Source organism: Aplysia californica, unplaced genomic scaffold, assembly GCF_000002075.1.
Source record: "Aplysia californica isolate F4 #8 unplaced genomic scaffold, AplCal3.0 scaffold00558, whole genome shotgun sequence".
Classification (NCBI taxonomy): Eukaryota; Metazoa; Mollusca; class Gastropoda; order Aplysiida; family Aplysiidae; genus Aplysia; species Aplysia californica.
The window spans coordinates 471653-481388 of NW_004797828.1; the positions used below are offsets into that span (position 1 = coordinate 471653).

Below are 9736 nucleotides of genomic sequence, written 5' to 3' on the forward strand. Positions count from 1 at the left end.
GAGATAGATAGATAGATAGATAGATAGATAGATAGATAGATAGATAGATAGATAGATAGATAGATAGATAGATAGATAGATAGATAGATAGGTAGCACAAATTCCAGTTCAACGGCAAGCTCTATGCGCTTTACAATCGACATTGAATATGAATTAAGAGTTTCACAACATTCACACCAACAGCTTCAGACACCTTCACTTTTGTCCGAGATCTCAAATCAAATAGAAATGAGTTGACTGTAGAAATAGAAAAGAAAAAAAGAAACACTGAAAACACAAACATTGCGTAATCATCCATCTTAAAATAAGGCCATTCTGATTTCAGGATGTGGCATTTCAGATCACCCATCACTCGATACGAAGTGGGAAAATTACTCTGGAGGATAAGTGAGCTCTTTTATGAGATGTCTTCGCAATTTTGTCCAGCCGCTTTACTTGAGTATCTATAAAATGAGGGTTACGTTATCCTCCACCACCCCCCCCCTCCAAACAAAGGCAACCCTCCACCCTGACCAAAAAATAAACTAAACAATGAGAAATAAAACGCCATCAATGACAAACAATCGGACAAATGAACAAACAGCAACTCTAATCACATTCTGCCCCCCCACCCCACCCCACAAATTAACTCGTCGTTTCCTATCTTTTTTAAATAATGTTTTGGCACTAAATGCCTTTTCTTTCTTTGTTTGAGCACCTGTATGTTATAAGGCACAATTGACACAACTGAAAATTTGTATGTGTGCCTGGAGAAAGGTCCCAGTTGTCGGCAAAGCTGTTTTTGAGCAACAGGGTGAAAAGCTATATTTTAAAAAAGTCGTACTTGGTCCAAAACAAAAGTTCCATCACAAATAACCATTTTTGATAAAATATTGAGAGAACTTTATATTTTCAGTCTAAATATTATGTTTAATTAATTATTTTTGCAACGTACTATACTTCACCAAAAGTTACAATTGTGTTAAAAATTGGGGGTTTTCTCTTAAATTTGTTTTTACTCCTGTTGTAACAAAATGTGGCATATCTTTGAAATTACTCAAGGTATTTGACAAAATTAAAATTCAGCATGCTCAGCATTGAATTTGCTACAAGAACATACCTTTATTTCAATATCCAAAATTTCCGAATACTGAGACATTTCTCCCGGCACACACACGCACACACACACACACACACACACACATACACACACACACACACAAACAAACACACACACACAGGGAGACCTGATTTTCCGTATTGTTTTGCGGCACTATCGACACAACTTAACCCTCTCCCTCCCCTTTCTGTAAACCCCCCCCCACGTTAGCTCCCACCTCCGCGATGTCGGCAAGATGCACTGACCATTTTGGGTGACCAGAGCGATGACCTCCGGCCTATCTTCCGCACGGACAGACCCACCGACCCGTCAGCTACTGTCTTCACCGCCGTGGTGGAACCTCTGAGAAACCGCGTGGAGTTCTACCAGGGTAACCCAGCGCTACCCGAGAACTCACCCTTCATGTACTTCAACGTACTGGACAGATGAATAGAACAGGTAAACGCAGTTGAATCTGTAATTTACACGTATACTCATGATAATATTACCATAATCATGTGCTTCTCTGTCGTTCAGTCCAGGCATTGAGAAGAATAGGAGTGACGTGGTGCTAGCATGTCGTACGATGCGACTAAATGGCGAACCAGGTTGTGACTCCTGAAACAGAGTCATCCTTCGTCCAGGTCGGGGGTTGAGTCTCGAGGCTAACAACCTTTCTCGTAAAAAGAACCTGTTACAGAAAATCATACAAGCAAAAACCATTGTCTCTGCTTGGCTGGTCGTGGATATTCTCCGAATGGAGAGTCTGTGATGCGAGGCAGTGAAAGCCGAAAGGAAGCTGCTGGGCAGAAGCTTCCATCATCATCCAAGTCCTAGTCTCTCCGGATTGGATCGTGGAACGTTAGAATCCTTTATGAGGATGGAAAAACTGCACAGGTCCTCCAAGAGATGCACCGATACCACCTACGCATACTGGGAATCTGCGAGACCCACTTGAACCAGTCTGGACAGAAACGAATGAAAGGGGAGGGGGGGGGCTTTTCATTTATTCACGAAATGACAGTGATGGACCATATAGGGAATGAGTAGGTATGATCATATCCAAAACAGCTCAAAAGGCACTCAGGGGCTGGGAAGCGCCGGGTCCAAGGGTCATCATGGCCTCGTTTGGAACTAAGAAAGAACTCAAGGAAAGAGGTGGTAGGAAGAATGTCATAAACATGGACATCAGACAAGTGTATGCCCCAACCGATGATGCAGAAGAAGAGAATAAAGATGACTTTTACAACCGCCTGCTGAGTATGATCGACAAACTTCCAGGTAAGGACATCAACATTGTCAAGGGAGACCTAAATGCAAAGGTAGATTCGGACAATAGTCACTGTGAGGAAATCATGGGAAGACATGGAATGGGAGAGGCAAATGACAACGGAGAAAAATTCCAGAACTGCTGTGCATTTAACAACTTGGTTATTGGAGGAACAATCTTCCCACATAAATGATTCACAAGGCCACGTGGGTCTCCCCGGATGGAACAACGGAAAACCAGATTGACCATTTTTGCATCTCCCGAAAGTTTAGACGCTCACTGGAGGATGTCCGAGTCTTACGAAGAGCAGACATCAGATCAGACCACCATTTAATCCTTGGAAAGATGAAACTGAAACTGAGAAGATATGCAAAAATCACAACTGGAAGTCGCCAAAAGTATGAAGTGGGCTTTCTTCTGAAAGACCCAGTAAAGAAGAATGAATTCAAGTTGGAACTGAAGAACAGATTTTAAGCCCTTCAAGATCTGGATGAATGTGAAGTAAACGAGCACTGAGAAAAGATCAAAGAGAGACAGTAAATGCAACTTGCCAGAGCACCCTTGGACTCAAAGTCAACACCAGGAATGAATGGATTTCACAGGACTCGCTAGACAAAGTCAAAAGAAGAAGAGAGCTGAAGGCCTAAGTCAACAACAGCCGTACCCAAACTGAGAGACTCACTGTATAACAAGAGTACACCGAAGTACACCGGGAGGCAAAGAATTCCATCCAGAAGGACAAGAATACCTACCTGAATGGCTCGGCCGAAAAGGCAGAGAGAGCAGCAACAGACGGACACTTATGGGTTGTACACCAGACAACAAAAACTCTTTCAGATAGGTTCTGCTAGCCCACTTAACCTGTGAAAGACAAAGAGGGAAAGACTATCTTCGACCCAGAGGGACAACTGAACCGATGGAGAGAACACTTTGACCAACTCTTGAACAGACCACCTCCAAAAAAAACAACCAGAAATTCTTCCTGCCAGAAATGGCTTCCCATTAGTTATGGAACCACCTTCGAGAGAGGAAATTGCAGCAGCTATAACAGCACTGAAGTCCCACAAGGCAGTTGGTCCTGACCATATACCACCGGAAACCCTTAAGGCAGATAAAGATACTTCAGTGGAAATTCTGTATACTCTATTTGAAAAGGTTTGGCAAGAGGAGGAAACACCATCAGACTGGAAGGAAGCCACCTAATCAAGCTGCCAAAGAAGGGAGACCTCAGCAATTGTAACAACTACAGAGGCATAACACTCCTATCCATGCCTGGGAAAGTCTTTAACAGGATACTCCTGGGGAGAATCAAGCTGGCAACAGATGAAAAGCTCAGAGGAAACCAGGCAGGATTCCGCAAGAACCGCTCACGTGTGGATCAGATTTCTACTCTGCACATCATTGTTGAGCAATCGCTTGAATGGAATTCACCACTCGTGGTTAACTTCATTGATTAAGAAAAGGCGTTTGACCGCGTGGACAGTAAAACTCTGTGGAAACTCATGCGGCATTATGGAATACCTGACAAGATCGTCAAACTTGTGAAGGCCAACTATGATTGAACATACTGCCTAGTCTTCCGCGAAGAACAACTCTCAGAATCATTCCAGGTACAGACAGGAGTGCGACAAGGACGCTTGCTCTCGCCTTTTCTCTTCATACCGGCAATTGACTGCGTCATGAAAGAAGCCACCAGAGGCAAGCGCAAAGAAATACAGTGGATCCCCTGGTAACAGCCTGGTAGACTTGAACTTCACTGCTCTCTCACACACATGCTCAGATGAAAGAAAAGATCAAGGAACTCAACAGCCTATCAATGAGTGTGGGCCTTCGTATACATTCGGGTAAGTCGAAAGTAGTGAAGCTAGGAAAAGTTTCAAGCCCTGCGGTGACAGTGAAAGACCCCCCTTGGAAGAAGTGGACTCAGTTATCTACCTTGGAAGTGTCATCGAGGGTAAAGGTGGAACTGAATCAGATGTAAAGGCAAGAACCGCCAAGGCAAGGTCAGCATTCAACCAATTATCAAATGTCTGGAAAGCAAGCAACAGCTCACTGCGCACCAAGATTTGACTCTTTTATTCCAATGTGCTCCTCTACGGCTGCGAGACTTGGAAGACAACAAAGACAGTGCTGAATAAAGTCAATAATTTCATTTTTCAGATGTATGAGGAGTATTCTAAGAATTAAGTTGCAGGATAGAATAAGAAATGACGGGTTTTGGGAAAGGATAGGACAGAAGGATATAGGCCTAAGAAAGTGGCGATGGATGGGACACACCTTCAGAAAGCACAGCGGAAACATTACAAGACAGTCGCTGCAGTGGAACCACAGGGAGCACGAGGCAGGGTTAGGCCACTGGAAAGATGGAAGAGATGTGTGGAAAAGGACATGAGAGAGATGAAGTTCACTTGGAACGAGCTGGGAAGGATGGCCCAGGACAGAGATAAATGGAAGGAGTTTGTATGTGGCCTATACCCTGCCATGGGAGAAAGGCATTAATTGATGATGGTGATGTGCTTCTATCAAAATGATTTATAAACACAATGTCATGCATGTTCAAATCAGCTCATTTATATAGCGATACTGCTTCCTGGATTATCTAAATAAATCGAGGGGATCGTAATTTCATTTACAATTACAATTACATCAACACAACACAATTTAGATCTTTGGGGAGGGGGCCTGTTTAAAAAAGATACAACATCCCAACAGACCGACAGAAATACTCGATGAAACAACGTCTCGAGCACACGCCTTCTGAATAAACAGCAATGAACTAAACCATTCCACCAGTAGCCATCATGTAAATTGCGTCAATAGGGGCGTAAACCCCTACGTTTCTTTTCTTTCTTTCGTTTCCCCAGAACCTAGCACTGGCAGGACTAACGAACCGTAATATTATTATGACCTCCCTCAATTTGTGTCTGTGGACAGCGCTTATCAAGTCAGGGTATAGGCACCCACTTGTCATGTTCTTGAGAGCAGACATGAAGCAGACTGAACTGAAGTCAAGGCCACAGCGACCGGCCCAATTAAATCCCTCGGAAATGACCTTGACCTTCATCATGGCCGATCCAAAGATTTTTTACAAGATGATTCACTCCATTTGACATTTAAACTATAAGCGGATGATATAATGTTGATACTGCCTCTCAAGTAATCAGAAAGAGCTTTAAATGTTTGTTTGAATTAATGTTTTGCAGTACTATCGTTACAATTTTGTTAAAAGTGTTAAAACATGTGGTTTTTAACTGAGTCAAAGTCGACCTTGCTTGTTGTAATCTATGTCCTGTGTGGGACTGTATCGTTGAGATTCTGTGCAACTCATCGTTCACGTTTTGGTTAGTTTTTGCATTTTATGTTCTACTTTTTAAGTTCGGGTAGGGATTTGGGCTGTTTTGTTTGTTTGTTTGTTGTTGTTGTTTTGTTTTTTTTTTGTTGTTGTTGATGTTTTTTGTTGGGGGGGTTTGGGGGGGGTGGGGGTGGGGGGTCATGGGGGGAGGGTTTCAAATCCTTTGAATATTATTCCCCCTGATCTCTGTGGAGACAAACTATTTCTCTTCTTTCAAAGAACTATCTAGTAAAACAACTGCGGCAGCAACTACACCATTATCATCATCACCACAACAACTTTTGTTTAATTATTTGTTTGTATAAAGTAACAACAACAACAACAACAACAACAACAACAACAACAACAATAACAACAACAACAACAACAACAACAACGTCGACGATGACTTCAACAACAGCACCAACAACAACAACAGCAGCAGCAGCAGTAACAACAACAACAAAAATAACAATCACCATAACAACAAAACAACAACAGCATCAACAACAAAAACAACATTTACTACAGCAACAAACAGCAACAACTACAACAACAATTACAACAACAGCAACAACGGTACGTTGGCTGATGCTGAATAAGCAGGGCAAATTCACGAGCAGTTCCGTGACGTAATGTCGCAAGAAATTGGTAACTTACAATGGAAGGAGACATAACGGCGACCCAAATCGCTGCTCTTGAATTACAAAGTTCAGTCTGACATTTTGGGCAGTTTTGAGTTCTTTTACTTTAGTTTTAGTAATAGTTTTATGGCACTTGCAACACAATAAGGTCGTATAAGTGCCGAAGAATAGATTAGGTATTACAAGAGAGTAACACACACAAAAGAGAAGGAGGATAGGAAAGAAGGAGCAAACCACACCAGAGCACCCGCCAACCACCCACGGGCCGTTTTGATTATTACGACCATGACATCAAAAACCAAATGCTCTAACTGCTCCATCAAAATTATAAGATTAATTTGCAGTCGTTATCAAGGTTAGTGCGCTCGTCTCCAAAGCGGAAAGTCCGTGTTTGAGCCTCGGTTCGGATACGGATTTTTTTCGCCCCCTCCTGCCCATCCAGCAGTAATGAGTACCTGACTTCTCGAGTTGGGGAAGTAAAGGGAGCGTGAAAAGGAGCTGGCCACCCTACCACCCTACCACAATATGACGAAGGCCCAGGAAGTTGTCTCACTAACAAGGCAGCCACCCAATGTCCGGATCGGATGCTGGAACAACTTTACTTTTTACTTTATCAAGATATTCGACGAATTGCATTCGAAAGAGCTTGACATGTTGTAAAACTCAAAATCTTTGACGTTAAATTTCTCAAAACTAGGTACTGGGCAGATAGAGCTTTGTAGTTCTGAGGTAGCGAAATGTAGCCACACATAGAGTGAAAACTTTGCTTGTGCGTAATAGGTCAAGAAATTTCCTAATGGCGGGGAATGTTCACGTTTACCCTTACTTGATTAATTAAAGGGAGGTAATAACAAAAAACAACATATTCTATTTTATAATTTGAGTTGTAGAACGTTGAGTCATACGACTCAAGGGAGGTTTTATTCTAACGTCCTTGCTCAATCCGAAGACAGGCACCTTAATTGTTTGATTTGAGATAGAGAAACTGTCGGGAACATCAACATGGGATACACAGGGCCGTCGAGAGCCAGGTCGGGCCCTGGGGCAGCAATCACCTTCGGGCCCCTCCTCCCCCCGGCCCCATCCACCCTCACCTTCAATTTAATAACCCAACAATGTACATAAGCATATATAATCACTTCACGGTAGCATATCTATTGTCATTACATACCAACATACGCTCTCTCTCTCTCTCTCTCTCTCTCTCTCTCTCTCTCTCTCTCTCTCTCTCATACACACACACACTCTCTCTCTCTTTCTCTCCCGCCCCCCTCCATCACAAGTGCTGGGTGTTGTCAACATTTAAAAATTTCTGATTTACCGGGTAGTTGAAAACGAAGGTAAGATGAATAAACTAATGACAGAAATTAAAATTGTAATGTAGCATACCCTTTGTTCTTACAACAACGGAGCCTTGCGGGATTTAGCTCTAGCAAAGCTGTCAATTATTGGTTCGTAGTTCAATTTCCGCACTAGACTGGCCTCTATGGCCACCAAAGTTCAAAGACGTGTGAGTCTGTCTGACATATTGAGGACCACAAAATGTTTTTCACCCGAGAAAGGGTACTGAAGGAACGTTCAGCTTGCACACCTGTGATAGGCAAGGTGCAGAGGATTCTCCACATGATTACAACGTTCGGAAACAAAGTATCCAGTTTCAGGGAATGTTCAGCAACTGAAGAGGCGGCAGGACATTTTCTCCTATGTTCGCTGAATGAATCACTTTCATACGTTCCATCTCTTGCGCAAGGTCTGCTGATGCATCCACTGCATATTCCGTGTGCAATTTGTTAACAAGATCACGAATAACGCCGACTTCCTCTTGGGGATATTTCCACAAAACACTAAATAACGAATCGAGTTTTGTCACTGCTTTATACCTTGTCGTCAAATTTCCAAGAATGCAGTCAAGGAGGACATAAAAAAACTTCATGTTTGAGTTTGTTCTCGGGATTTTGGTAGTCTGTTACATTTTCTGTCTCGTCTGCAAAAAGCTTTATTTTTTTTTATTTATTTTTTGGGGGGTCGTTTTGCTGTTTCGGCGAATGCATGCTCCATCTTATAGTTATCTGCTACTAATTTGGACCCACTCAAGATTGCGTCCCATTCATCTCTTAAGCTTTTCAGATCTTTAATCAGACTATTGAAATTTGCAACCTCAACGTCAAGTCTCGCATCTCGTGCTTGAAGCACTCTATTTCTGTGATCGATCGTTGTGAGGATTTTGAGCCAAATAGAGGCCATTATCACACATTTAAATGATGCAAAGCACTTAAGAATACCAATCAAATCTGAACGTGTTTCTGGGGTGAGGCTCATTTGAAGAACAGTTTGAACAGCTTCCGTCAGTCCCCCGATGTGAGCCGCAAAAGGCCTGACACAGTCAACACGTGCTGACCAACGTGTCTGCGACATACAACATGTACTGGGCAAAGAGCTGGGAATGTTTTGCTTCAAAATTTCCCACCTTTGTGGACTGGAGCTAAAATGTTATACAGCTTCTGTACAACTCCAAAGAAAGTTATAACTGTTGAACAGCTTTCTGCAGAATGCACGCCATACAAATTCAAACTATGACAGCCACAGGGAGAGTATGTGGCAAGTGAACACTGTCTTAAAATGTGAGTCTGTGCACCATTTTACAGACCACACATGTCGCTACTGTTGTCGTAGCCTTGGCCTCGACAGTCTGTAATTGGAACGGGGTTTTTTTCCTTCAGTGTATCCGGGATCATTTTAGCGACGTCTTCTGTTTTCTTGTTACAATCTACCAGTTTCAGAAATCTCTCTTCTACTTCGTAGACATTGGTATCACTGTCCAAGTGAATCTAACGCAAAATAAAAACAGTTTGTTCGACGTGTGAATGAAGAGTCTGGAGTTGCATCAACGATAATGGAATAACATTTCGTTTCCGCTCTTTCATTCAAAATCAAATCTGTCACTTTTGACGCACATTGGATGAATTCATTTTGACTTTCTGGTGATAGATAACGAACTTGTAGTCGCCTTTTTTCTTTTTGTGATTTTTCAACTTTTGTAAGATGCTCTGCAAGGAGAGGATCGTAATGGCCAATCAATTCCAGAAATGTCTATTACTCGGATCTCTGACAAGACAATTGCGTCCCCTAAAAGCTAAACCCCGTTCTGCTAGGAATAATGTAACTATGTAACATCAAGCAGTCGTCGCAGTATCTGTTTCCACACTATCTGTTCATTTTTAATTCTCTCACAGAGAAGGCTGTCAACAGTAGAGTTGGTTGAGATACTTTGTTCCACAGCGCGCCATTTAACATAACATGTTCTGTGGGTGGAACTGTTTTCATATTGTGGAATTTTTCCGTTCATTTTTTTCCAAGCCTTATCAGTTCCATAACCAGCAGATCTAGTAAGAGATGATCGAAATGGCACTGGA

General features: G+C 42.4%; 1 long non-coding RNA gene across 1 annotated transcript; it reads left to right on the forward strand.

Moving 5' to 3' along the window:
• Positions 1-1367: 1367 nt before the first annotated feature.
• On the forward strand, positions 1368-5609 carry LOC118478425. Its single transcript, XR_004859031.1, has 2 exons — positions 1368-1537; positions 5213-5609. It is a non-coding gene; the product is annotated as an uncharacterized LOC118478425 (long non-coding RNA).
• The last annotated feature ends 4127 nt before the right edge of the window (positions 5610-9736 follow it).